General features: G+C 38.7%; 1 long non-coding RNA gene and 1 pseudogene across 1 annotated transcript in view; both read right to left on the reverse strand.

Annotated features, from left to right (window-relative positions):
* Nucleotides 1–5,407: 5,407 nt before the first annotated feature.
* LOC111095786 overlaps nt 5,408–12,164 on the reverse strand; it is a 254,579-nt gene continuing 247,822 nt past the window's right edge. The window contains exons 4-5 of the long non-coding RNA XR_005359058.1: nt 7,562–7,670; nt 5,408–5,662 (exon numbers count right to left, since the gene is read on the reverse strand). This is a non-coding gene — a long non-coding RNA (uncharacterized LOC111095786). The remainder of the gene's footprint in view (nt 5,663–7,561; nt 7,671–12,164) is intronic.
* Nucleotides 8,179–9,160, reverse strand: LOC100685029 (annotated as a pseudogene).

The following is a 12,164-nucleotide window of genomic DNA, read 5'->3' on the forward strand; positions in this document are numbered from 1 at the left end:
TTTTGTGCTCCATGTAGTATTTCTTTTTTCTCTGAGTTCCTTTTTCCTATTTGTTTTTTTTCCTTCATAACCAAGGCATTCTTCAAAAGTCTGAAGTCTAGTAATCCATGTTTGTTCATATTAAAATCTGCTCATATAAAAAATAATAAAAATAAAATCTGCTCATATTAAAGAGCAAGGTCATAAAAGGCTGGCTGATATTTCCATGTAGATATTAATGGGCACTGGGTAGCACTTAAGGACAATGAAGTCATGAGTTGTCCTCTTCATTAGAGGATCCTTCAAAATCAGTGTATGGAAGGAAATCTTCGTTCTGGGCCATTCTGTCTGCAGAGAATCTCCTAATATCTTGTATGAGGGAAGATGATAAGATATATGCCTGGGAGAATCCTGGAAGCAAGATGAGGGAAGGACACTGAGGTCCTCTCTCTTTATTTTCCAGTAACCTCCTTGCTTTGGACCTCACAGAACACCCATGCTATCTTCTATGCTGATGTACATAATGGGCCTTTTCCATTTCAATTTCTTCAGAAAATGATCAGTCCTGACTCACAGTGGGGATGGGATAGAGGGAGAATTATCTGGATGCCCAGCACGTGGGATGGTGTCTGAGGGCTTTTCCACATACAGACTTTAAACTAATAAGCCTGTTGTCAACCTCACCTATCAACCCCAACTGCTGTGGCACCTGGTGTTTTGCAAGGATGAGGAGTCTCGAGGTGAGGGGAAAACCTGCTGCTTCTTAACAGTCATCCCATGTCCAGACACTGAGCTGCATTTTCCTCCATTCAAGACAGTTTGTTCATTTGTCCTGTCTTCCAAAAAGGACTTGGAAAGTGTTCTTTCACAACTGTTAGGTTTTCAAAATCTTTGGGGGCATCATTTGCTGTGGCTTGCAGAGAAAAAGAAGATAAATGCTTGTGGAAAATCTTCTATGTTTAACCAGACAACCATGAAATGATCTTATTGCCACTTAATATTCACACATTTTGCAATATTATTGAAGAAAACTGATTAAACATAGTGAATTGCAAAACATATGAAATTCCACCAAAATGGAAGTAAAGAGTTTTTGTGGGTATAGGTGTTTATTTGTTTGTTTGCTTTAATTTAAACCCTCAATTGTAGATAAAATGAGGGCAAACAAACCAATTTAGGGTCTGGAAACAAGCTACATAATAATGCTGGCTCACTCATATAAAGAACGCTGAAACCGATGATGGGGGTAGAGCAAGAATAAGCCAACAGCAATCTTACTTTTACCACGGAAGCTTCACAAAACTTCCAAAATTACTCATTCCAGCCAGGCACCTCAAAAAGTAGGAGAGGAGATTGGTCTAAAATCAATAATAGTAGCTGAAAGTCTATAGTTACTCCAGATAAGATTCATGTGGCTTAACAAATAACAGTGCACATGCCCAGTTAAATTTGAATTTCAGGTAAACAACCAATTATATTTAAGTCATAACCTATATAAGAAAAAGTGCTGTTTCTCTTAAAGTCAGATTTAACTGCATGCTCTCTACTATTTCAAGTCCCTGGCCCCCAAACCGCTTCTCCCACCCAGCACTGAGTGGAGACAGCCCTCCCCTTTCAGACAGAAGGCTAGAAACTTACTTCTAGAAGTGATCCAGAAACAATTTGGACTTTTGATCAACAGACCCAAATGACTACTTACTGAAAAATGGGCATTGACTCAAGTCTCTAGAGGAATGGTGAGCCCGCCCCGCATCACATCCTGTCTCCTTCCTCAACTTGTCAAAAGCCAACCTTACAAGGTTCTTATAGGACATTACTTTGGGTGTATGTCGAACCCATTATATTAAGAAAGTCCTGTTTCTTGATTAGAGCTTTGGAGGTGGAGATTTCTTTCTAAGAAACTGAACTGAGACTTGCACCCATACCAATAGGATGGGGCCTCTCTCCCAGCCACCTACACCCACAGCAGGAAGAAGCACCTCCAAGGCCCACAGACCCTGTAAGCTTTTTTGGTTACTCACTCTTTAAATATTAGTCATTAGCTAAGACACACCAGATACTTGAGCGACACCTTTCATGTGAAAGACAAAGATCAAAACAAATATTAAAAAGGGCAATTGGAAGAGAGAGAAGCAATTCAAGCATCAAGAAAAAAAAAACTTAAAAAATTACAGTCTTGGGGCACCTGGGTGGCTCAGTGGTTGAGCATCTGCCTTTGGCTTAGGTCATGAACCCAGGGTCCTGGGATCGAGTCCCACATCAGGTTCCCCACAGGGAGCCTGCTTCTCCCTCTGCCTCTGTCTCTGCCTCTCTCTCTTTGTGTCTCTCATGAATAAATAAATAAAATATTTTTTTAAAAAATTGCAGTCTTCAGAGTGACAGGATTCAACTCACTAATTACAGAGATAAGAAGGAAACAAGGTAGAAAGGGAAGACTCAAGAGAGCAAAAATTCTTACAGATTAGAAATATGATAGCAGATATAAAACCTTCAACTTGGAGCCATCAACTAAATCTAGAGAAATATTCCAGAAAATAGAAAAGTAAAATAAAATGGAGTTATGAAAATAGGAGAAACAATGAGACAATTTAAGTCTCCAGTATCTACTAACAGCAGAGAGAAAAAAAAAATAGAAGAAACCTGAAACATAAGTGAATTAAAAAAAATGTAAGGTCAAATTCCTGTTACTGAAGAACACGAGTTTCTCGATTAAAGAGCTCAATACACACCCAGGATAATAGCTGAAAAAATAAAGGAACCATGCCAAAGCATATTATCACCAAGTTTCAAAAGCAATCCTGTTTGTCAACACCAGTTTTGGAAGAAAGAAGAAAATGTATTGAGGCTCACACAGTACTGAGGAAATGTAATTTCCAGCTGAGAATTCTCTACAGATAAACTATGAAACAGGTATGAGGTCAAACAAGAACCAGGCTTAGATGTGTAAGTACTCACACATTGACTCTCCAAGTACTCTTTCTTTCTAAGGAGGCTATGAAAGGAGCACTTCTGCAAAATGAGGGAACAAATCAAGAATAAGCAAGATATGATATCCAAGAAAATTTAAAAAAAAAATCTTTACAGGAAAGAGGCAGAGGGAATTCCCAAGTGATGGCCAAGGCCATCTGAAGATAAGAGGTGTCAAGTCAGCCTGGAGAGCACCAGGCCACACTGGGGAGGAAGAGGATGAAGAGGAAGAGCACCCGGAGGGATATCTCCAAGAAATAAAAATGGACAGATTTGCGTTTAGTAGCTGAAATTTTAGGAGGGTATTTTGAGAGGATATTTGAAAGATTGTTTGTATATAAATGGATATTAGGTCCCTGGAAAAATGGAAAGGGAGGAGGGAGAAGGAGAAGAAGTGGGGAGAGGAGAGAGGGAGAGTAACGAGGGAAAGAGAGGAGGAAGAAGGTGATGGCAAGGGATCAGAGACTGATTCTTTTGTCAACCCCAAGAAAAGAAAATGAGCAGAAAATAAAATGTAAACATCAATTTACTAAAGGAAAGTTAAATTGAACATTGCTTGGTTCAGCAATAAATATTTAAATAACTACATTTTTCAGTAAAAATTATGGCCTAACTATATTGGGGGGACGTAAGAAGAGTGTGATATGAGTGTGTATGAATAAGAGTGTACATGTCTGTGTGAGAATATGTGTGTAGAAAGTTTTCAGAAAGTAAAATCCCCATTTTACAAAGGAAAGTCAATAAAACCTATCTAAAACTGAAACAGATAGAAATTAGGTGCGTTTATGGGTGCCTGGGTGACTCAGTTGGTTAAGCAACTGCCTTCAGCTCAGGTCATGTTTCTGGGGTCCTGGGATGGAGCCCACATCGGGCTCCCTGCTCAGTGGGGAATCTGCTTCTCCCTCTCCCTCTGCTCTTCCCCCTGCTTGTGCTTTTTCTTTTTCTCAAATAAATAAATAAAATCTAAAAAAAAAAAAAAAAAAAAAAAAGAAGAAAGAAAGGAAGGAAGGAAGGAAGGAAGGAAGGAAGGAAGGAAGGAAGGAAGGAAGAAAGAAAGAAAGAGAAATCAGATGTATCTAAATCTGTTTAGAAAATCTTGTTTTGAAATATTTTGGCTAATATTAGGAAAAAACCTCTAAGAGTTGAGCATGATTTGCATCTGAGATTGGTACAGAGGAGGGGTGGTGTGGAGAGCTGCTTTTTAAATCACAAACCTTTGGTAGCTATTTGATTTTTAAGTGATGTACTTAAAAATTTATAAAATAATTTGTGCATATACATATTTGATAAAAATAATATATATTATACATATTTTCTCCTCTTTGATTCCTTCCTTTGCCAGGGATTTTGAGTACAGTAGTGAAATACATCAGTTTCTTCTTTATGCTAATTTTTTTCCGACTTGCTCAGCACCAAGGAGCCTGCAATGTCTTGTTTTCTAGTTTTCATATGTCGTTGTGTAGCTCACCTTTAATTTTTTGGTCCACAAAGATACAAATCTATGAACCTCATGTTTCTTTGGTGTCTCTTGCTAAGAGACAAAGCCATGCTAATCCCTACAATGCACCAGAAAATGCCTATTACTGAGTCTGCTGTTGTATTCTTTGGAACAATGATTTATCTGAAACTCAGACAAGGCCTAAATAAAAAGGTAAACATACAAAAGAAACACCCTAGGAAATCTCCTTTCGTTTTGAGAGAGAAGATCCATTGGATCTAATGCTATTATATCTAGTGCTATTATAATAATAGCTAGTGCTATTATAATATTATCACATCTAGTGCTATTATAATAATAGCACTCTATGGGTCCATGCTAGGGATCATTTTTCTACAGTCATCTACCAAGTTAGTGACAAAAAGCATCCAGACCCTGAGAACCCCATTCTAAGGGCTTGGGTAACGGAGACCATAAATGGGAACACCACAGAATAGGTCCTGCCCTGGAATGACCTTCCACCTCCAGGCCACTCGTGAAGCTACAGCTAGGTTTCAGATTTCTGGATTCAAGATTTGAATTTTAAAATAACATAAAATTATTGGGTTCTAAAATAATGATGAGCATCAAAGGCTATGATTGGCACCTATAAAACCTTTGAGGGCGTGAATTAGATCAAAACCAATTTATGTACAAAATACAGGGTTTTTAGAGCTGTGAGGAATCCATTGATGCTTGGAAGAGCTAAATTAAAACAATTTAAACAAAATGCCATGTTTCACAGCAGGAAATAAAGTTTATGGAACTCATTACTTTAAAAAGTGAAACAGGAATTATAGTTCCTAAAGAGGTTTAACTAAATTTATACATGACTGATCTGTAATGGGTTATTCATGAAAATTAGATTATATTCTCAAGCCAAACATTGGAGGTTAATGCTAAAGAAAAACAGTAACAACAAGAGTAACAACAATTAAATAATAATAATAATACTGAACTCAGTGAATCACTTTAGGTACTTTATATAATAGATTTACTTATTTAATTTACAGCGACTAGCAAGTTATTATTCCTCCTATTTTATAAATGACAGAAATGAGTCTCTGGTCAGTTAATGGCAGGCACACAATTTTAACCAGTCCAGAGATACATGTTCAGGATAAGATGAGCCTTCTATGATGGCTGGTTCTGAGCAGAAAGGGCCGTTTTTCAAAGGCAGATGAGTGAACCCGTTCAGGCTTGCATTTCCCTACTCTCCAAGTTCTTCCAAGGTGAAATCTGGTAAAAGGGGAAGAAAGATCAGAGATGACCCGTGCAGCCTGAGGAGTGTGTGTGTGAGAACACATGTCCCAGTTTGTCTAGGACAGACCCAGAGTAACTGTGCCCATGACTCTCCATCACTCCGTCTGAGGAATAAGGAAATATTTTGGGACTGAGTAGACCAGTGTACCTCAAGTTTATCTCTTAAGTGATACAAACTTAAGAATATTAAAAATATTGTATGCTTATACTAAAACATATCCTCAACAGGGCAAAAATCTTCAAAATATGAGACTCAGGGTTCTCACTACATCACAACCCTCAGGGCTAATTCAACCTCACAGTCTCTGGCCCTTCCCTGCTGCATATTTTTTATCTTCCTTCCACAGTAAAAACGCCGGATTCCAGAAATATTAATGCAATTATGCATTTGTTCTGTTCTGCAATTTGTTAAGCACATCAAATAATTTTTAGAACTGCTACGTCCATACCACTAAAAAGAAACCCTAATCTACTGAAAAGAAACTGAGACCAATTTCTCCACTACACTAAGGCTGTGTAGTCAAAGTTTCATGTTAAAAAACTTATTTGGTTTAGCTTCCACCCCCCCACTTTCTGTGTGGTTATATTATTTGTGTGTTTTATTTGTACGTTGACATTTAGATTTAGATTTTTCTTTTTTAAAATTCCCATCTTGGCTTAATTTGTTTGAATATATAGATAACATTAGTGTGCTTCCAAAAGTCAAGACTGTTAAAAAATATTCAGAAAAAAAATGTAATACTCTCTTCTTTCTTCTACTTTGCTCCCTTTTACTCCCCCATGGCCACCCTGCCACCTCTTACCCTGCTTGTAGATAATCAGTTTTACTGTTTTCTGTGTTTGCTATGTTTCACTTTGCAAAAAGAAGCACTTTGTGTGTTTTTTTTTTAAACTTAGCAGATAACTTAAGTACAACTTTCCATTATTTTGGGGGGATCTTTTTTTTTAAAAGCTGCATGATACACCACTGTGTGTATAAGCCAAAGTTTATCCAAATCAGTTTCCTATCTTTGAGCACATAGTTTCCAATTATTTTGCAGTTACAAATAATACTACAATGGATAATATATCCATTTTATTGTTATGTATGTATATTTTTTATTGTTAAATGTGTGTTTTGTGGTAACTTCCTAGAAGTGGAATTTTAAGTTCAAGAGTTAAGTGCATTTGTGGGATGGTTAGATACAGACAAATTTAGCCATGTGCCCCTTAAACATGTTAATTATAGAGACTTCATAATATATTCTGTTCATCTCTTAGGGCTACTTCTTCACAGTTCTTTTTTTCTCTTTCCTTAGTTTTTATTTTTCCCTTAATTATTATTTGTGTGTGTGTGTGTGTGTGTGTGTGTGTGTGTGTGTAGACTTTAGTATTGATTTGACTAGCTCCACAAAAGCTCTTCTTAAAATTAAGATCGGGGCACCTGGATGGCTCAATGGTTGAGCTGCTTCTGCTTTTGGCTTAGGGTGTGATCCCGGGGTCCTGGGATCGAGTCCTGCATCAGGCTTCCCGCAGTAAGCGTTCTTCTCCTTCTGCCTATGTCTCTGTCTCTCTCTGTGTCTCTCATGAATAAATAAATAAAATCTTTAAAAAAATAAAATTAGGGATCCCTGGGTGACGCAGCGGTTTAGCGCCTGCCTTTGGCCCAGGGGGCGATCCTGGATACCCGGGATCGAATCCCACATCGGGCTCCCGGTGCATGGAGCCTGCTTCCCCCTCTGCTAGTGTCTCTGCCTCTCTCTCTCTCTCTCTCTCTCTCTCTGTGACTATCATAAAAAATAAATAAATTAATTAATTAATTAGTTAATTAATTAATTTAAAAAATAAAATAAAAAATCTTAAATTAAATTAAGGTCACATTGTTCATACACTTACCTAGAAAGAAATGACATTTTGATGATGCCAAGTCATGCAAACCAAGAAGAGACGTCTGTCCATCTGCCCCAGTCTACTTTTGTGTCATTCAGGAGCGTGTAACAGCCTTCTGCAGATAAATTTTGTCTTGCTGATTATTCCTAAGTATGCTATCCTTATATTTTCCTTATTGTAAATGGGGATTTCTCTTCCATTATATTTTCTAATACTTACTATTATGTATATGTGAATCCTATTATTTTTTTAATGTTTACCTTATATCTTGCTGCAATGTTAATAGGGACATAAAGGCAAACATGCACACATTGGGCAGCATTCATAAAGGTCTATTTCATTATTCCAGAGTTAACATATTTAACAGATAAATTTAAGTAACATATAGGGGACTGCAGGGCTGCAGCATTGCTACTTAGATGAGAACCAATTCAACTGGAAACGAGCTAATGAGTAAGTCTCTTAAATATTTAAAATACAGCTCTTGTTTAGATCATACTTTGTTTTGATAACCCTTTTTTTTGGGGGGGGGGGACTGGGGAGGGGGAACCTGCTGGTCACAATGGAAATACATGTAAGTGAAATCTTCCAATATCCATTCCCAGAGGTTTCTTTCAGCTGGATCAGGCCTCCAGCTGCAGAACAAGCCCAAGTTTGGCATCCCCAGCACAAATGCTCTTCCCAGCTACCAGAGCAGACAGTGGAAGCTTGACCCCAGGCCTCAGAGTCTGAGCCCACTCCAATTAAACTAGTGTTGTTTGCTTTTTCAGAAATGGAAATGGGATCCAACTGATACTTGGCCATAATGTCAAAATGAATGCAATTGATACCTGATGTCCAAGCAAGGTTAATTGTAGTGTCAGTATCTTCACATACTTTCTGATAAATCGATCCTCCAAATCCTGTCCCAATACTGACATAAGGGTGTACCTAGAAGGCCAGTTCTGCAGCCTGCTGCAAAGTTATTTCTTGTCAGCTTCGATTTGACACTGTCAAAATATCTTCTGGTACCCACCAAACCAGCCCTCATAACTGAAGATATATTAAACCAGCAAAACCAAAGCCGATGTCCCTACCAAGGTTGATAAAATCCCCTATTGTAAGAAGACTTCATTTTTACCACTTGCCCACATTTGGTGAAAAGGGTATCAAATATTAGCTTCAAACCTTGATAAATCTGGTCTTGAACTGTAATTTCTGTTCCCAGAGAGTTATCCATGTTCCACTTTTCTGTGAAAGTCAGACCAGACCCACACTGTGTATATTTGGTCTCTGCTGTTCCACTAACTTAACCAGTGTCTGTATTAGATGAACCAGATGTTGAGAATTCCACACCACGGCATGACTTCGATTTCACATCCAGTTTCATCAACCCAAAACCGAATCCTCTCCTGGAAATATGTCTGGTGGCTGTGCCAAGGCCAGCATATGATGTAGGACGTACACTGGCCACACGCAGCTCTGTAGGTGGCCACGGGAAGGCAAGGCCATGGGAAGAGGCAATCTGGTGGTCTCCTGAGAGGGGCAGCGGCCACTCTGCCTGCTGCTGAGGTCCCTCAGCTAGCTCAGATAGCTCAGGGTTTAAGGATAAAGGAAAATGTCATGTTTTCTTCACCACTGCCTTATTGTTCTTGTTAGATATTACTTATTTACTATTTGTTTCTTATATTTATTTTCTTAAGTGTTGCCCTGGGTATCCTATATATTCTGTTATGTACTATTTTCATTGTCATTATTTTTCTTAAATTCTCTTATTTTGTTTTTTTTTTAATTTATTTTTTATTGGTGTTCAATTTACTAACATACAGAATAACCCCCAGTGCCCGTCACCCATTCACTCCCACCCCCCGCCCTCCTCCCCTTCTACCACCCCTAGTTCGTTTCCCAGAGTTAGCAGTCTTTACGTTCTGTCTCCCTTTCTGATATTTCCCACACATTTCTTCCCCCTTCCCTTATATTCCCTTTCACTATTATTTATATTCCCCAAATGAATGAGAACATATAATGTTTGTCCTTCTCCGACTGGCTTACTTCACTCAGCATAATACCCTCCAGTTCCATCCACGTGGAAGCAAATGGTGGGTATTTGTCATTTCTAATAGCTGAGTAATATTCCATTGTATACATAAACCACATCTTCTTTATCCATTCATCTTTCGTTGGACACCGAGGCTCCTTCCACAGTTTGGCTATCGTGGCCATTGCTGCTATAAACATCGGGGTGCAGGTGTCCCGGCGTTTCATTGCATTTGTATCTTTGGGGTAAATCCCCAACAGTGCAATTGCTGGGTCGTAGGGCAGGTCTATTTTTAACTGTTTGAGGAACCTCCACACAGTTTTCCAGAGTGGCTGCACCAGTTCACATTCCCACCAACAGTGTATGAGGGTTCCCTTTTCTCTGCATCCTCTCCAACATTTGTGGTTTCCTGCCTTGTTAATTTTCCCCATTCTCACTGGTGTGAGGTGGTATCTCATTGTGGTTTTGATTTGTATTTCCCTGATGGCAAGTGATGCAGAGCATTTTCTCATGTGCATGTTGGCCATGTCTATGTCTTCCTCTGTGAGATTTCTGTTCATGTCTTTTGCCCATTTCATGATTGGATTGTTTGTTTCTTTGCTGTTGAGTTTCATAAGTTCTTTATAGATCTTGGAAACTAGCCCTTTATCTGATATGTCATTTGCAAATATCTTCTCCCATTCTGTAGGTTGTCTTTGAGTTTTGTTGACTGTATCCTTTGCTGTGCAAAAGCTTCTTATCTTGATGAAGTCCCAATAGTTCATTTTTGCTTTTGTTTCTTTTGCCTTCGTGGATGTAGCTTGCAAGAAGTTACTATGGCCGAGTTCAAAAAGGGTGTTGCCTGTGTTCTTCTCTAGGATTTTGATGGAATCTTGTCTCACATTTAGATCTTTCATCCATTTTGAGTTTATCTTTGTGTATGGTGAAAGAGAGTGGTCTAGTTTCATTCTTCTGCATGTGGATGTCCAATTTTCCCAACACCATTTATTGAAGAGACTGTCTTTCTTCCAATGGATAGTCTTTCCTCCTTTATCGAATATTAGTTGCCCATAAAGTTGAGGGTCCACTACTGGATTCTCTATTCTGTTCCACTGATCTATGTGTGTGTTTTTGTGCCAGTACCACACTGTCTTGATGACCACAGCTTTGTAGTACAACCTGAAATCTGGCATTGTGATGCCCCCAGATATGGTTTTCTTTTTTAAAATTCCCCTGGCTATTCGGGGTCTTTTCTGATTCCACACAAATCTTAAAATAATTTGTTCTAACTCTCTGAAGAAAGTCCATGGTATTTTGATAGGGATTGCATTAAAGGTGTATATTGCCCTGGGTAACATTGACATTTTCACAATATTAATTCTGCCAATCCATGAGCATGGAATATTTTTCCATCTCTTTGTGTCTTCCTCAATTTCTTTCAGAAGTGTTCTATAGTTTTGAGGGTATAGATCCTTTACATCTTTGGTTAGGTTTATTCCTAGGTATCTTATGCTTTTGGGTGCAATTGTAAATGGGATTGACTCCTTAATTTCTCTTTCTTCAGTCTCATTGTTAGTGTATAGAAATGCCACTGACTTCTGGGCATTGATTTTGTATCCTGCCACGCTACCGAATTGCTGTATGAGTTCTAGCAATCTTGGGGTGGAGACTTTTGGGTTTTCTATGTAGAGTATCATGTCATCGGCGAAGAGGGAGAGTTTGACTTCTTCTTTGCCAATTTGAATGCCTTTAATGTCTTTTTGTTGTCTGATTGCTGAGGCTAGGACTTCCAGTACTATGTTGAACAGCAGTGGTGAGAGTGGACATCCCTGTCTTGTTCCTGATCTTAGGGGAAAGGCTCCCAGTGCTTCCCCATTGAGAATGATATTTGCTGTGGGCTTTTCATAGATGGCTTTTAAGATGTCGAGGAATGTTCCCTCTATCCCTACACTCTGAAGAGTTTTGATCAGGAATGGATGCTGTATTTTGTCAAATGCTTTCTCTGCATCCAATGAGAGGATCATATGGTTCTTGGTTTTTCTCTTGATGATATGATGAATCACATTGATTGTTTTACGGGTGTTGAACCAGCCTTGTGTCCCAGGGATAAATCCTACTTGGTCATGGTGAATAATTTTTTTAATGTACTCTTGGATCCTATTGGCGAGTATCTTGTTGAGAATTTTTGCATCCATGTTCATCAGGGATATTGGTCTGTAATTCTCCTTTTTGGTGGGGTCTTTGTCTGGTTTTGGAATTAAGGTGATGCTGGCCTCATAGAACGAATTTGGAAGTACTCCATCTCTTTCTATCTTTCCAAACAGCTTTAGGAGAATAGGTATGGTTTCTTCTTTAAACGTTTGATAGAATTCCCCTGGGAAGCCATCTGGCCCTGGACTCTTGTGTCTTGGGAGGTTTTTGATGACTGCTTCAATTTCCTCCCTGGTTATTGGCCTGTTCAGGTTTTCTATTTCTTCCTGTTCCAGTTTTGGTAGTTTGTGGCTTTCCAGGAATGCGTCCATTTCTTCTAGATTGCCTAATTTATTGGCGTATAGCTGTTCATAATATGTTTTTAAAATCGTTTGTATTTCCTTGGTGTTGGTAGTGATCTCT

This window comes from Canis lupus, chromosome 5 (assembly GCF_011100685.1).
Source record: "Canis lupus familiaris isolate Mischka breed German Shepherd chromosome 5, alternate assembly UU_Cfam_GSD_1.0, whole genome shotgun sequence".
In the NCBI taxonomy this organism is placed as follows: domain Eukaryota; kingdom Metazoa; phylum Chordata; class Mammalia; order Carnivora; family Canidae; genus Canis; species Canis lupus.